The sequence below is a fragment of the Heterodontus francisci genome, chromosome 7 (assembly GCF_036365525.1).
Source record: "Heterodontus francisci isolate sHetFra1 chromosome 7, sHetFra1.hap1, whole genome shotgun sequence".
Lineage (NCBI taxonomy): Eukaryota > Metazoa > Chordata > Chondrichthyes > Heterodontiformes > Heterodontidae > Heterodontus > Heterodontus francisci.
In genome coordinates, this window is record NC_090377.1 from 71,520,060 (window position 1) to 71,536,386 (window position 16,327).

The window sequence follows — 16,327 nt, forward strand, 5'->3', positions numbered from 1 at the left end:
TTCAGAGACAAACTCATTGGGGGATAGGTGGGAAAACATCTGAACATCCTTCACACCAAAACTATATTTCCCTGTGAATTTGGAGCCAAAAACGAAAACCTGAAATGTTAACTCTGTTTCTCTCTCCACAAATGCTGCCAGATCTGCTGGGTACTTCCAGCATTTTTTGTTTTTATTTCAGCTGTTAGGAGAAATTAGTTTAAACATCAATACACATCTGAAGTTTATTTCACATGCAGGGAGAAGTGATGAGACTGATAAGTTAAGAGGCGTGAACAACAGTACCCAAGGCAATATTTCCAGGGTCAGTAAGTCCACAATTATCCTGTTTGATGTACTTGCTTGGACAAAACTTTTCTCCTGTTAGTTTTTTTTTGCAGTTGTTACATTGCACTAGCAAGAGGATTATATTTATTCCCAAAAGTTCCCACAAAAAATTCAAGGATTTAAATTTTCAAACTACAGCTATCCATATAATTACAATTCACAACATATGCACAATTACAGCCGTCTAATCAGCTTGAACTTATTATTTTAGAGGTGTAATTAATTTCACTTGGTTTTCTGCTATGGTCTGTCTAAATCAATTCAGGTGGTTAACAAGTGCTTAAAATACCATATGCATGTAACTGCTCTGAAACTATTCTATAATCAGTGAAAATCAATTATTTATACACTTGCTGTTTAACTATCAAATTGCTGTACATCACATCAATCGTACTAATGATTTGGCAAGCAACTTACTTGCAGATTTACAAAAAAAACAAAAATAATGGACTAGAAAAGCCCAACTGTTCCACCCAACCTATATAGCTGTGATGCCTTAAAGACAGACATTCCCGACCCACCCAGAGCCACATAATCTCTTGGAAGAGGCAAAATAGCAGATAAGAACCCAGGCTAATTAGGGAGAAAAAAAATAATCTAGAAAAATTCCCACTGACCCATTACGGCTATCAAAACTAGTCGAGGACAAAAAACTGATCCTGATTTGTACAAAGTGATCTGCAATCTATCCAGAAATAGGTCCAGCTCTCTCTTGAAGGAATACAATGAATCAGCATTCACCGCATGAGCCAATAACCTTTTACACAGATCCACTACTCTCTGGAAAAAGAGCTTTCTAATGAACAACCTAGTTCTGCCCTTCCATATGGCTCTCCCCAACTTAAGTTGAAATAACTGGTCCACAAAAACACATTCTTGTTTCTTCCTTATTTTATATCTCTAGGGGAATTTGGTTGAGGTTATGCTTTTCTAAAATATATATACCCAACACTTTGCACCTATCTAAAATGTTTTAAACTGAGAAGTTAATCTTGTGGCCCTCCTGTGCTTTCTGGAACCTCAATATCTTTCACCATGAAAGAAACCCACAACTGGACGCAGTATCCGAACTAATCCGACACTAAGGGAACCAAGGGATATGGGGATAGAGCTGGAAATGTAGTTAAGATAGATGAGCCATGATCTTATTGAATGGCGGGGCCAGCTTTGGGGCCATAAGGCCAACCCTGCTCCTATTTTTTATGTTCTTATTTTGAGGGTGAACCAAGGTTGTTATATTGAAAAGATGGTATGCATTATTTTGTAGTGAATTGTCCTGTGAACACAACCTAGAACCCTAATTATTTTAGCTATAGATTAATAGCATTGGTTATGAACCTTTATAGCGTGATGCATTCTAGCACCCAGATCCTTTTCGTTTACCACTGGCTTCAATACTGTTCCCTGCAGGGTAAATATATATATTTAGTATTAGACCTGTGTGAGATATAGAAAAGTATATTTTTACTGCTACTGGACACTAAGGCTGGGGGTTTATGTTGGCGAAGGGGCTCTCGGCATGCGGAAAAAGTGATGCTGAGAACCCTGTGTCGCCTCTTCTCCAGAAGGCCTGCCGGATCTAGTGCCTATCAGGGACTTAAGTGGACAGTGGAAGACCTTCCACAGGATCAAGGAGCCCATTGCCAGAAATCCTGGCCTTGGAGAGCTGCCAGCCAATCAGAGGCCAGCAGCTCTTCCACAGGGTGGTGCTAGACCCAGGCAACAGGTAGGTCAAGGCAGGAGGGGTCTTGCGGGGTGTGGATCATGTGGGTGTGGGTGGGGGGTTGTTAGCAAGGGGGGACAGCTCTCAACGGGCCAGGTCCCTCAATCAGGCACTAAGTGCCTTTTAACGAAGGACACAATCCTTCCCGCCCCGGACTAAATTTGGGTGGAGGTGGGATACCCCCAACCCACCCAATTTTATGCTGTCCCCGCCTCCAAACCCGCTGTGGGGGAGAGCATAAAATTCCGCCTTAAGTGTCTTCCTTGCTCAGTGCATATAGATAAATAATGTTACTTAATAAAATCTACATGTAATTTGGGGAAAGCAGCTCTTTATTGTCCATGGGTTAGGGTGTGGCTTTTGTCGTGAAGACCAAGGAATTGTCAAGAAAACCCTATATGCCAAATGAGAAATATTAATTTCATTGGTTGGAAACTTACATTAGACTTTTAATGAAGAAAATGTTGCAGATAACTTTTTTAATAACTGGCAGCCAAGATGGCCACTGCAATTTGCATCTGAAACATCTTTGCACATTACAAGGCCCCAACAGAAGCCAGAAGTCTAACAAGAAGCCCAGCCAGCACAATGCTTTGACTAACTGAGTAGATTATCCAGATCATCCTCGTTAGCGTGTCATTCAAAGCCATCTCAAGGCATTCATAAGGAGAGATGACCCTCCAGGAGGTAAACACTGACATCACCACCTGAGAGAGCTTTCAGGTTTTAAACTTTGGACCTCATTGAAAACAAAAGGGGACGGAGAGAACCATCTGTCCATCTCTGAAAAAAACTTGGGAGTTTTTTTTTTACACACAGGAGAAATGAGCAGCAATTGAGTGTGCAGTAGCAGAGAAAGCTGCGTACCTCCCTTTCTTTTTCTCTCCAGAAAACATCAAGTTTGAAAACCATCTGTGACCGTGGACCCTCCAAGCCTACAGACTGCTACAGCCAGAGACCAGGGAAAGAGAACCACCTACCTGTCTAGCTTCAAGAAAACTCTTGAGCACAGCAGGCCAACCACAAAATGCACTTTGACCAACCAACGACTTCAAGAGTCCAACTCCAGCAGGACTACCGCCGAATCATCCAACCTCAAACTGAGTATTTAACTTTTATTTTTTCTGGACTTTAATCCAACCAAAAACCTACTTTCCACTTTGAATTCTATTTGTGTGTGTGCAATTCTCATGTGAATGTGTGCGTGAATGTGTAGCATATTTTTTATTATTTTTAAATTGGGGTTAGATTGTTAAGTATAATAAACTTACCTCTCTTGTTTAAACTCAAGAAAACCTGTCCGATTGGTTCTTTCAAGATCACAATAAAGGAAAATGGTAAAACACTCAGAGGTGGTAAGCACAACCACTGTTTAAAAGGAATAAACCCTGTTGCAGTCAAATGAGAGGAAGGGCAAGAGGGGAGCCTGAGACCCCCTCCTCACCTGACCAGAACAGTTTAGACATTTTGCATTTTCTCCTTTACCAAAGATCTCTGCAACAGTACTTAATGCACTGAGGCAGATTATTTTTCATAAAACCTTTATAAACTCAAAACTTTTATTGAGATCCTCTCACCAATCCAATTTCAACAGGTAATATTTCCAGAGGTTGCTACCCATTTATGTTTGACTTTCAGTGTAAAAATATAAAATGCAGGAAGTTGCTGTAATCATTTAGAATACATTACAAAAGGTAAAGATTGTAGCTTAAAATTTAGCATTGTTTAAAGTCTGTCACAACGGTAACATGGTGTAAACAATCTCTTGATCATAATAACCATTAAAAAAGGTAAAATTATTTTCGAGCAGCTGGAGTTTATACATTAACTGAGCTTTGATGGCTTATACAAAATATTCCACTTACTTTCATTGCCCTAAAAATGATTTCCGGAGGGTTGGGGGGGGGGGGGGGGGGGGTTTAACTCATTCTCAATAATTTTCCATCAGAATGGGTGAAACTCACAAATTGCAAACATCAGTCTTGCTGTTGATCATAAAAATTTCTAGCAGTCATCAACCACAGGTACATGCTGCAAACTGCAACTTCTACCATGATTAGTCTCTTCAGCGGTAGGTGATGTCTAGGAACTGGCTGAACTCTCGGCTCAGATTTCTTACATAGGTGCAGTATTCCATCAGAAGCAATTGTTACATACATTTATAACAAAGAAAATTCTATTCTGTAGATTGGGATAAATCATTTTCTTGTGTTAATCTACCGTTATTCTAATATATGAGCAGGGTCTACAGCTCAGTGCAGAAACCAAGATAACAAAGAATTTTCAAAAAAACTGGAGCAATTTGACAGGTTTGCTTTTTTTTTAAAAAAAGTACTGTCAGCTTTTGCTAACTGCCATCCTTGAAATTCATGTTTAATGTTTCCACTGCTGTTTGTTCCTATCTGTTCGAGTTGTGATTTGTTGCTGTTTTATGAATATTGAAATTTTGAGCTAATCAGAAACTAATGTGGCATACCACGATACACACACATACATGCAATGATATCGAAAATGTCAACTAACGTTATAATTTCTCCATTTTTGACATCTATGTTTTTCATATAAGTGTTTCAAACATTGTGAAATCATCGAGGTAAGGGGCATTTTATAACTATATTGTGAATGCACATGAAAATTAGCAAGTTACATCGTCATCAACCTGGTTCTGACCACAACCTTCCGACGTAATGTGGGATGGACTGCACCAGAGAACCTGAGAGTGGCAACTATGACACATTTAAAAGAGGGGATAAAGTTAACTAAGACGACGTAGGCTGGTCAGTTGTTGGTAAACTACCAGAGTCCATCATATTGGTTGGAATGACTACAGTTGGGAGGAAGAGTAATGAATTAGGGCCAGTGGCACTGATTTCTGAAGGATAAGTGGAGTTGACTAATCTGGAATTCTTTGAAGAAACAACAGATTATGCAGTGGCTACAATATTTCAAAAAGCACTTGATATTGTACCACACAAGAGACGCATGGCAAAGATAATGACCGCTGAAATGAGGATAATGTGGCCACGCGGGCAGAAAGCAAAGGATAAGGGCAAAATGAATTATGATTTGACTGGAAACATGGATTGAGTGGCATTCCAGAGGTCTGTGTTGTATCCACTCATATACGTAAATTATCAGCATTTGATAATGGAAGAAGCAATACTTAAATTTGCTGCTCACACCAAATTCGGGCATTTAGCAAATTATGACAGGGACTGTGAATGGCTGCAGGAGGACATAGATAGAGTATATACGAACACACACATAGACTAGCGAGATGGGCATATGTAGTTCAATGTAGAAACCATTTTTTAAAATAAGAATTGAGAAACAAAATCTACCTTAAAAGTTAAGATCTTAGGTTTTGTATCAAGGTTTTAATTACAAACGCAAGGAAATAAAATGAACTTGCACAAGATGTTAGTTAGGACACAGCTAGAATATTGTGTATGGTTTGGGCACCCCAATTCTAGGAAGGATATAAAAGCAATGGTATGGTGCATTATATAGTATTTACCAGATGTTAATAACGAAGGGCTACAGTTATTAAAAGTGGCTTGGATTTGGTTCTTTTCCAGTAGAGCTGAAACAGTTAAGGGGTGAACTGGTAGCGATCTTCAAGATTATGAAGGGTTATGATAGGCTAGGCACAAGACTGTCTCCACTGGTTGGCAGTGAGGACAGAAATTTAAGAACCATATGAATCGAAGTAAAGGTTAGAAAAGCTTCTTAGAAATTGGTTGGAATGTGGAGTTTATTTCATAAGTTCTTTTAAGGGAATTAGACAGTTACTCAAAAAAGAGGAATATTATGGAGAATGGTAAAAGTGAAATTGAACTAGATGGTTCATCTAAAAAAAAAGTGTCATTGTAGACTATTTCTGCGTTATAAAATTCACGCTATCTTTGGAATAACGTCTTGGACGCTTATTCAATTTTGATACCTATGCACCTCAAAAGACCAGAGTACAGTGATAAATTCAAACCTTTACAGAAGGCCTGTTTACACTACACCGTCTCAATAATTTTATATAATTTGTTACCATAACATATATATTTATTGCTGAAATTACTGATCAGCTCCAATAGTCAACATATTGTCATAACTTGTACGCTGTCAACACCCAGCTCTACCTCACCATCGGTCTCGATGAGTCCATTGTCTCCGATTTGTCACACTGCTTATCTGACATTCAATACTGGATGAGCAGCAATTTACTCCATGCCCTAGCCACCAACTCCATCCTTCTCCCCGGCCACTGTCTGAGGCTGAACCAAACTGTTCGCAACGTTGGCATTGCAGTTGGCCCAGAGATCAGATTCCAATCACATATCTGCTGCACCACCAAGACCACCTACCTCTACACCCGGAGCGTTCACTGACTTGGCTCCTGTTTCATCTATTGTTAAGTCTATCCATGCCTTTGTTACCTCTAGACTTGACCATTCAAATGCTCTCCTGGTCAGCCTCCCATCTTCCACCCTCCATGAATTTGAGGTCATCCAAAACTCTGCTGCCTTATTCTAACTCACACCAAGTCTCGTTCAGCCATCACCCCTGTGTTTGCTAAACTACATTGGCTCTTGGTCCAGCACGTGCGCAGTTTAAAAATTCTCATACTTGTTTTCAAATCCCTTCATGGCTTCACCAACCACCACCCCCAAATCTCTGTAACCTCCTCTAACCCTCCGAGATCTCTGTGCTCACCCAATTCTGGTTACTTGTGCATCAGCGATTTTCATCGCTCTACAAATGACACCACTACCTACTGCCTCGGCCTCTAGCTCTGGAATTGCCTCCCTAAATCTCTGCCTTCTCCTTCCAAGGATGCTCCTTAAAACCTAACTCTTTGACCATGCTTTTGGTCACTTGTCCTAATATCTCCTTATGTGGCTCGTGTCAAACTTTGTTTGATAACACTCCTGTGAGGGGCCATGAGATGTTTTTCAATGTCAAAGGTTTAAACGTTTAGGCTGCTGTTGGAACAGTTGAGAACCTCACTCTCCTAATTTAAAAGAATCTGACCAAAGTTATGCTCACTCTTCGGCCTGATTTGCACTGAAGGAAACACTTCTCAACTCTATTAAAAGTAGTACTTTTAAAGAAAGGATTTTGCAGAGTTAGAAAGATTGTATTTGAACTTTCAATACAGTTTAGGCCCCAAGGAGGACTCTGCTCACAAAACAAAATGCATCAATATTCATTGATGAAAACTCCCTCAATTTTCAACCTCATGTTTAAATTTGAGCAATTTGATAGTTACAGTACTAAATGTAACTTCAAGAGGAAATATTATGGACTTGGTCTAAAACCAGGTATGCTATCTGGATGGCTATCAACCACCTCTTCTCCCCCCACCACCCCGCAACTCCAGTTTGCCAAGAAGCACCTACCGTTGAACTGCCTACCATGAACTCCTGGGTATTATCTCTATCGCCAGGCTGCATCCAAATTGAAGTAGGACTTGGATGGGACTGGAATATTTTGGATAGTCTGCCAGATCAGTTCAAGCCGTTCATCACCCGAAGTTTGGAAATGGAAACGAAAGCAAACGCGTTGATGGAACAAGACGTTTATTCACAACCTCTCGAGTTGTTTGCGCCACCCCCACCCAACATATTAAAGACGTTTCCTATGAATTTTAAAGGACATTTTAAGCAAATGCAGACGCTGAAAGAAAACACCAGAAAAGCCCCGAATCGAAACCAGCAAAAAAAAAACTCACATTTTACCCAATAACGTCCGCCCCACAGTTCCGTAAACCGGAGGAGACTACCAAAGGACGCAGTGGGCCGTTATCCCGGGCACCTATTCGGTGGTTTAACCCGCTCAGAAGCTCACTCTCGGCCTCGATTTGTAACAACGTTGTCCTCATTCAGCAGGCAACGAACTGCTACAACCACACCTGATACATTCAGTCAGGCGCCCGCAGCCCTGATTGGCTTACACACATCACCCCGCCCCTTCAAACTGACATGCGACATTGCTATTGGTTTATCCAGACGCCAATCACATCCAGGTCCCATTCCCTCTGTTATCAGGCTAGGTTGCACGGTAGCCGCTCTCTGACGGGTCGTTGCTGGTGCGCACGCGTCATGTGTGTGTGTGGGGTTCTAGTTTCTACTCGAGGCCCCGGATTGTGGCCTAGCTAATGGTGGTCGCAGCTTTCACGTAAAGTCTGCACAGATATTGAGGGAACACTGGCTCAGATTTCACGGTAGGAGCCCGAGATGTGGGAGGGGATGACTGACCAGATACTGTATACTGCCTGCCGTCAAAGCTATGGTTAACAGGCCGCCACCTTGCTGATCCGTTGCGGCTCCTTCCCGGCCTCTAAAGGTGGCGTTATCGGAAACGTCAGTGCTTTGGGCGCAAAGAAAAGCCCGTGCGCTCCGGCGGATGGCACTGGTGAAGGTCCGGCCAGCCTCACCAAAGAGCTGGGCTTCCGCGTCCGCCTGTTGGTGGCAGAGCCGCCCGTACACCTCCCACTTGTATCGACACTGGGCACAACGCAGCTGGTGGCCGAGGCTGAAGCCCTGGGTACCGGGAGGAGCAGGAGAAGCGAGCGCCGTGGCTGTGTCCGTGTCGCAACTGGGGCCGAGCTCCTCGTCGCTTTTCACCACTTCCTCTCCTCGGTACCTGAGCTCGGGGAGGGGAATGTGTCCGGGCCCTCATTGCTGGTGTGAGCGGACAGACAAAACGGAGCGCGTTTCATAGGTTGCTGGGCAGTTGCTCGAACCTGTAGCAGGAGCAATTGAAGCTTGACTTGAGCTGTACAAAAATGAGTCTCCGTGAAACCTACACTGTGAATGGGGAACAAAACAGTGGACCATTTATTACCAGAGTGTCCAAGATATTTCTGTTGCTTATTGAAGTTCGTGTTCATGCTAAATGGGGAATAAATTCAGTTGGAGTTTTTTTCTTAAGAATTTATACTCCGACTTGCCCGTTGGGCAAGTATATTGTCGAGAAGATAGATCGCAAGAGAATTACAGGTGAAGAAAGTTATCCGGTCCATATTAATTGATCCATCCAAAAGCACCCTATAATCTCTACATTGCAAAATCGACTTGTTCCTTAAATGAGCAAAGTTGTTGCCTCTACCCCAAGGGAAGCCTATTCCAATTTTTGATCACTGGACTTTGCTGATGCCAATACGAAAGTTATCTTTTTAAAAAAAGCAGAAAATGCTGGAAATACTCAGCAGGTCTGGCAGCATCAGTGGAGAGAGAAGCAGAGTTAACATTTCAGGTCTGTGACCTTTCATCAGAACTGGCAAAGGTTAGAAATGTAATAGATTTTAAGCAAGTGAAGCCGGGTGGGTGGGGGGAAGAGAACAAAAGGGGAGGTGTGTGATAGGGCAGGAGCGATTAAATTACAAAATGTCAGGGGCAAAGGGATTGCTAATGGTGTGAAAGACAGAACATTCGTCCAGAGAATGTTAATGACAGAATTAGGCACAGACATGTAAAACCAAGTTTAAGGCAGGCACACGGTTAAAAAATAAAATAATAAAAAAAGTCAGTCATTGCTCTGAAATTATTGAACTCAATGTTGAGTCTGGAAGGCTGCAGATTGGAAAATGAGGTGCTGTTCCTCGAGCTTGCATTGATGTTTACTGGAAGACTGCAGTAGACCAAGGACAGAAATATGCTTGTGAGAGCAGGGTGCTGAATTGAAATAATAAACAACCGGAAGCTTGCGGACTGAGTGGAGGCATTCCGCAAAGCGGTTGCCCAATCTGCGTTTGGTCTCCCCAAAGTAGAAGTGACTGCATTGTGAGCAGCGAATACAGTACACTAAATTGAAAGAAGTACAAGTAAATTGTTGCTTCACCTGGAAGGAGTGTTTGGGGCCTTGGATGATGAGAGAGGAGGTAAAAGGGCAGGTAGTACACCACCTGCAAATGCGTGGGGAAGGGGACAAGTTGTCGGGTAATGGAGGAGTGGGCCAGGGTGTCGCAGAGGGAACAATCTTTTTGGAATGCTGATGAGAGGGGCGGAGAAGATGTGTTTGGTGGCATCACGCTGGGGGTGGTGGAAATGGCAGAGGATGATCCTTTGGCTCTGTAGGCTGGTGGGGTGGAAAGTGAGGACAAGGGGAACCCTGTCACAGTTCTGGGAGGGAGGGGAAGGGGTGAGGGCGGAAGTGGGTTGGACACGGTTGAGGGCCTTATCAGCCACAATGGCAGGTATCCTCGGTTGAGGAAAAAGGAAGACATAACAGAAGTTGTGGAAGGTTGCATCGTCAGAACAAACTCGCAGAGACGGAGAAACTGGGAGAATGGAATGGCGTACTTACAGGAAGCAGAGTGTGAGGAAGTGTAGTCGAGGTAGCTGTGGGAGTTGGTGGGCTTATAATGAATATTGTTGGACACTCTATCTCCAGAGATGGAGAGAGAAGTCGAGGAAGGGACATGTCGGAGATGGACCCTGTAAAGAAGAAAGAAGGGTGGAAATTGGAAGCAAAGTTGAAGTTTTCCAGTTCGGAGCAAGAGCAGGAAACGGCACCAATACACTCATCAATGTACCGGAAAAAGAGTTGGGGGAGGGGCCCTGAGTCAGATTGGAACAAGGAATGTTTGACATAACCCACAAAAAGACAGACATAACTAGGACCCATGCGGGTACCCATAGCGACACCTTTTACTTGAAGGAAGTGAGTGGAGTTGAAGGAGAAGTTGATCAATGTAAGAACAAGTTCAGCCAGGCGGAGGAGGGTGGTGGTGGATCGGTACTGGTTGGACCTCAGTTCAAGGAAGTGTTGAGCCATGATACCACCAGTCTGCTGAGTATTTCCAGCATTTTCTGTTTTTATTTCAGATTTCTAGCATCCGCAGTATCTTGCTTTTATTAAAATTATCTTTTACTAGTTTGAACCTATGTTCGTTCCTTAGGCCTACTGCCACAATATAAAATAATCTGGATTTATGTAATTCCATGCTATTTACTATCATTTTAATATCACTTTCAGAAGTTTCCTTTCCAAGCTGAAAAACTTGTGTCCACAGTTGTTTACATGGAATTTTACAGCACAGGAGCAAGCCATTCAGCCTAACAGGTCTGTGCCACAATTGATGCTCCACATGAACCACCTCCCACATTACTTTATCTCACCCTATCAACACACCTTGCTTACACCAGAGATCAGTCTCTTAGCTTTTTTTTGCAGTGTCCAAGGCTTGAATGTCTCCCTTGGGTCACTGACCAAAACTGGACACTCGAGGTGTGATCTGACCAGAGTGCTGTAGAATTTGATTGACATTTCCTGCAGTTCAACATTTTACTGCTGACTTTTGTGTTCTGCATTCATTGTAGATGTTTAGAATTAGGTTCACTAAGGTTTTGAGGTCTCTTTCTACTTTAGTTATTTGAACACCATTCTGGACCATTTGGTATCAGTTTTTTTAAATTATTCATTCATGGGATATGGGTGTCGCTGCCAAGTCAGCATTTATTGCCCATCCCTAATTGACCTTGAGAAGGTGGTGGTGAGCTGCTTTCTTGAACCGCTGCAGGCAGTGCAAGGTAGGTACACCCACAGTGCTGTTTGGAAGGAAGTTCCAGGATTTTGATCCAGCGACAGTGAAGGAACGGCGATATAGTTCCAAGTCAGGATGGTGTGTAACTTGGAGGAGAACTTGCAGGTGGTGGTGTTCCCATGCATTTGCTTCCCTTGTCCTTCTAGTTGGTAGAGGTCGCGGGTTTGGAAGGTGCTGTCTAAGGAGCCTTGGTGAGTTGCAGCAGTGCATCTTGTAGGTGGTACACACTGCTGCACTGTGCGTCGGTGGTGGAGGGAGTGAATGTTTGTGGATGGGGTGCCAATCAAGCGGGCTGCTTTGTCCTGGATGGTGTCGAGCTTCTTGAGTGTTTGTTTATTTATTTAGAGATACAGCACTGAAACAGGCCCTTTGGCCCACCGAGTCTGTGCCAACCAACAACCACCCATTTTATACTAATCCTCCATTAACCCCATATTCCCTACCACCTACCTACACTGGGGGCAATTTACAATGGCCAATTTACCTATCAACCTGCAAGGCGGAAACCCACGCGGTCACAGGGAGAACTTGCAAACTCCGCACAGGCAGTACCCAGAACTGAACCTGGGTCACTGGAGCTGTGAGGCTGTGGTGCTAACCACTGCGCCACTGTACCGCCCTGTTGTTGGAGCCGCACCCATACAGGCAAGTGGAGAGTGACTTGTGCCTTGTAGATGGTAGACAGGCTTTGGGGAGTCAGGAGATGAGTTACTCGCCACAGGATTCCTAGCCTCTGACCTGCTTTTGTAATCACGGTATTTATATGACGACTCCAGTTCAGTTTCTGGTCAATGGTTGCCCCTAGGACGTTGATAGTGGGGGATTCAGTGATGGTAATGCCATTGAATGTCATGGGGAGATGGTTAGATTCTCTCTTGCTGGAAATGGTCATTGCCTGGCACTTGTGTGGCGCGAATGTTACTTGCCACTTATCAGCCCAAGCCTGAATATTGTCCAGGTCTTCTTGTATTTCTGCACGGACTGCTTCAGTATCTGAGGAGTCACTAATGGTGCTGAACATTGTGCAATCATCAGCGAACATCCCCACTTCTGACCTTATGAATTAATGAAGGTCATTGATGAAGCAGGAACTCCTGCAGTGATGTCCTGGAGCTGAGATGATTGAGCTCCAACAACCACAACCGTCTTCCTTAGCGCTAGGTATGACTCCAACCAGCAGAGAGTTTTTCCCCCTGATTCCCATTGACTTCAGTTTTGCTAGGGCTCCTTGATGCCATACTCGGTCAAATGCTGCATTGATGTGAAGGGCAGTCACTTTCACCTCACTTCCATCTTGTGCAGTTCTTTGAACTTGTCTACATTAAATTTCATCTGCTAGTTGAATTGCCACATGCTTATTTTTCCCCACTCATTCAGTAATTTTCTGAGATGCTTTCTTTAATTCCGCTACCCCTCAGTTTGATGTCTTCTGCAAATCTGATTTAGAGTCATAGAATGATACAGCACTGAAACAGGACCTTCGGCCCACCGAGTCTGAGCCGACCAACAACCACCCATTCTTATACTAATCCTACATTAACCTCATCCAACCAACAACCACCCATTTATACTAATCCTACGTCATCAACTCATTCTTTCACACTAAACCCTGTCACCAGGTTTCTAGGAGGCACCCAAGATCACGTCGTTGGCACCAGCTGGACCTCATCATCACAAGGCGAGCCTCTTTAAACAGCCTTCAAATCACACGCAGCTTCCACAGTGTGTACTGCGACACCGACCACTCCCTGGTGTGCAGCAAGGTTAGACTCAAACCGAAGAAGCTGCATCACTTCAAGCAGAAGGGCCGCCCGCACATCAACACTAGCGGAATTTCTTATCCACAGCTGTTACATAAGTTTCTAAATTCACTTGAAAAAGCCCTTCAAAACACTTCTACAGGGGATGCAAAGACTAAGTGGGCCCACATCAGGGGCCCATCTATGACTCAGCAATGACCACCTATGGCATACGTGTGAAGCAGAACGCAGATTGCTTTCAATCTCACTTTGAAGCGCTGGAACCTGTTGTAGCTGCTAAGCGCATTGCACTGTTGAACGACAAGAAAGCCTCCAGCGAGTTAACATCCGCTGCACAAAGAACAGCCAGGCACTGCGCAAATGACTACTGGCAACACCTATGCAGTCATATTCAGCTGGCCTCCAACACCGGAAACATCAGAGGAATGTATGATGGCATTAAGAGAGCTTTTGGGCCATCCATCAGGAAGATCGCCGCCCCCCACCCCCCCCCCCCACCCCAAGTCTAAATCAGGGGACACAATCACTGACCAACGCAAGCAAATGGACCACTGGGTGGAGCACTACCTAGAACTACTCCAGGGAAAATGTTGTCACTGAGACCGCCCTCAATGCAGCCCAGTCTCTGCCTGTCATGGATGAGCTGGACGAACAGTCAACAAAATCGGAACTCAGTGATGCCATTGATTCTCTAGCCAGCGGAAAAGCCCCTGGGAAGGACGGCATTACCCCTGAAATAATCAAGTGCCAAGCCTGCTATACTTTCAGCACTCTACGAACTGCTTTGCCTGTGCTGGGATGAGGGAGCAGTACCACAGGACATGCGCGATGCCAATATCATCACCCTCTATAAGAATAAGGGTGACCGTGGTGACTGCAACAAATACCGTGAAATCTCCCTGCTCAGCATAGTGGGGATAGTCTTTGCTCGAGTCACTTTAAACAGGCTCCAGAAGCTGGCTGAGCGTGTCTACCATGAGGCACAGTGTGGCTTTCGAGCAGAGAGATCCACCATTGGCATGTGGTTCTGCCTTCGCCAGCTACAGGAGAAATGCCGAGAACAACAGATGCCCTTCTACATTGCTTTCATTGATCTCACCAAAGCCTTTGCCCTCGTCTGCAGATGTGGTCTCTTCAGACTACGAGCAAAGATCGGATGTCCACCAAAGCTATTAAGTATCTTCACGTCATTCCATGACAATATGAAAGGCACAATTCAGCATAGTGGCGCCTCATCAGACCCCTTTCCTATCCTGAGTGGCGTGAAACAGGGCTGTGTTCTCACACCTACACTGTTTGGGATCATCATCTCCCTGCTGCTGTCACATGCGTTCAAGTTTTCAGAAGAAGGAATTTTCCTCCACGCAAGATCAGGTGGCAGGTTGTTCAACCTTGCCCGTCTAAGAGCGAAGACCAAAGTACGGAAAGTCCTCATCAGGGAACTCCTCTTTGCTGATGATGCTGCATTAACATCCCACACAGAGAGTGTCTGCAGAGACTCAGCGGCAGGATTGCGGCTGCCTGCAACAAATATGGCCTAACCATCAGCCTCAAGAAAACGAACATCTTGGGACAGGATGTCAGAAATGCTCCATCCATCAATATCGGCGACTACGCTCTGGAAGTGGTTCAAGAGTTTACCTACTTGGGCTCAACTATCACCAGTAACCTGTCTCTCGATGCAGAAATCAACAAGTGCATGGGAAAGGCTTCCACTCCTATGTCCAGACTGGCCAAGAGAGTGTGGGAAAATAGCGCACTGACACGGAACACAAAAGTCCGAGTGTATCAAGCCTGTGTCCTCAGTGCCTTGCTCTATGGCAGCGAGGCCTGGACAACGTATGTCAGCCAAGAGCGACGTCTCAATTCATTCCATCTTCACTGCCTCCGGAGAATCCTTGGCATCAGGTGGCAGGACTGTATCTCCAACACAGAAGTCCTCGAGGTGGCCAACATCCCCAGCATATACACCCTACTGAGCCAGCGGCGCTTGAGATGCCTTGGCCATGTGAGCCGCATGGAAGATGGCAGGATCCCCAAGGACACATTGTACAGCGAGCTCGTCACTGTTATCAGACCCACTGGCCATCCATGTCTCCGCTTTAAAGACGTCCGCAAACGCGACATGAAGTCCTGTGACATTGATCACAAGTCGTGGGAGTCAGTTGCCAGTGATCACCAGAGCTGGCGGACAGCCATAAAAGCAGGGCTAAAGTGTGGCGAGTCGAAAAGACTTAGCAGTTGGCAGGAAAAATGACAGAAGCGCAAGGTGAGAGCTAACTGTGTAACAGCCCCGACAACCAATTTTATCTGTAGCGCCTATGGAAGAGCCTGCCACTCTAGAATTGGCCTTTATAGCGACTCCAGGTGCTGCTTCACAAACCACTGACCACCTCCAGGAGCTTGCCCATTGTCTCTCGAAACAAGGAGGCCAAAGAAGAAGAAGAAGACATTAACCCCATATTCCCTACCTCATCCCCACCTTCCCTACCACCTGCCTACACTAGGGGCAACTTACAATGGCCAATTTACCTATCAACCTGCAAGTCTTTGGCTGTGGGAGGAAACCAGAGCACCCGGCGCAAACCCACGCAGTCACAGGGAGAACTTGTAAACTCCGCACAGGCAGTGCCCAGAACCAAACCCGGGTCACTGGAGCTGTGAGGCTGTGGTGCTAACCACTGCGCCACTGTGATTTCTTTGCTTTCAGTCCAAAAGTCATCTTCTCTTGGCACTCCCTCAGGATCGTGAATGATTTGCGTCCACTGCAGTTTGATCGGTACTGAGATGGCCAATGGGAGATCTCCAAATGGTGCTTGAAGGGCCAGATAGATGAGTAGTTTGGAGGTTTGTACGCTCCCTTAGATGCCTCGACTTCATCTCCACATGTTCCCGATGAAGTCCCTCGGTGTATGATGCTTTCCCGAATGAGCTTTCTTCATCTTGGATGGTCACGAGCCAGGGACGCCCACAAAT

General features: G+C 44.7%; 2 protein-coding genes across 7 annotated transcripts in view; one reads left to right on the top strand and one right to left on the bottom strand.

Annotated features, from left to right (window-relative positions):
• Positions 1–8,703, bottom strand: part of ppig (peptidylprolyl isomerase G (cyclophilin G)) — a 48,058-nt gene extending 39,355 nt beyond the window's left edge. Inside the window, exon 1 of one of the 3 annotated variants that reach the window (XM_068035392.1) lies at positions 8,352–8,703. The gene's annotated coding sequence lies outside the window, so the exon portion shown is untranslated. Of the gene's footprint in view, positions 1–7,775; positions 8,274–8,301 lie in introns of those variants that run through there. The other 2 variants (XM_068035391.1, XM_068035390.1) reach the window with 2 other exon arrangements.
• Positions 8,083–16,327, top strand: part of fastkd1 (FAST kinase domains 1) — a 71,000-nt gene continuing 62,755 nt past the window's right edge. For 3 of the 4 annotated variants that reach the window (XM_068035396.1, XM_068035395.1, XM_068035393.1), the window contains exon 1: positions 8,083–8,267. The gene's annotated coding sequence lies outside the window, so the exon portion shown is untranslated. Of the gene's footprint in view, positions 8,268–11,023; positions 11,111–16,327 lie in introns of all 4 variants that reach the window. The other variant, XM_068035394.1, reaches the window with a different exon arrangement.